This window comes from Rhagoletis zephyria, unplaced genomic scaffold (assembly GCF_001687245.7).
Source record: "Rhagoletis zephyria isolate East Lansing unplaced genomic scaffold, Rhagoletis_zephyria_1.1 Rzeph_scaffold_17092, whole genome shotgun sequence".
In the NCBI taxonomy this organism is placed as follows: domain Eukaryota; kingdom Metazoa; phylum Arthropoda; class Insecta; order Diptera; family Tephritidae; genus Rhagoletis; species Rhagoletis zephyria.
The window spans coordinates 1-802 of NW_016174154.1; positions in this window are offsets into that span (position 1 = coordinate 1).

The window sequence follows — 802 nt, forward strand, 5'->3', positions numbered from 1 at the left end:
CTGAGAAACCACGCGTGTTAAATGGAAATGAAGGTTCATTTATACTGGCATGTATACACAGCAGCAAGCTCATGCCACCAACAGCGATGTTGTATGCTTAAGATTTCTACTGGGAAATTAAACTTAAAACCTACTGTATGGGGAACTTTTAAAGGGCTATTCCACGCAGTTGCATTCTTCCTTTTTCTGCCTTAGTTTGGCGGTTCTACTGGACCGATTTGAAATCAAAAACACCACTGGAAGGGATGATTGAAAATAAGGCTGCTAATACCGTGTCAAATGGATTCCGAAGACGAGGTCAAATACGAATATACGTAGACCACCCGAAGACATGTAGGAAGACGAATTCGAATACGACGACGAAAATTAATACGAAGACAAATACGAAGAGAAGTATGAAAAATAGGATCAGTACGAAGATGGTTGCGAAGACGATTACAAAGACAGCAATAAAACAACAGCGGAGATGATTACAAAGAGGAATGCATAGAAGGCGCCTAATACGAGCACGGAGATGACTGCGAGACTAATATGACGGCAAATGTGAATGTGAAAAGGGTCCGAAAATTATGGCGAGAACGAAGGCAAAAGCGTATAAGGAGATGAAGTGGAAGATGAGTACGTAAGGGAATATGACGACGAATACGAAGTGAACAACTAATATGAAGACTAATACGGACACACTCAGGAGATGAATACGAAGACAACGACTAAAACGAACACGAAGGTGAAGATATATGTATCTGAAGACGCCGACTAAAATTAAAACGAAAAAATCTTCGGGACCCTGACATTAGCGTAC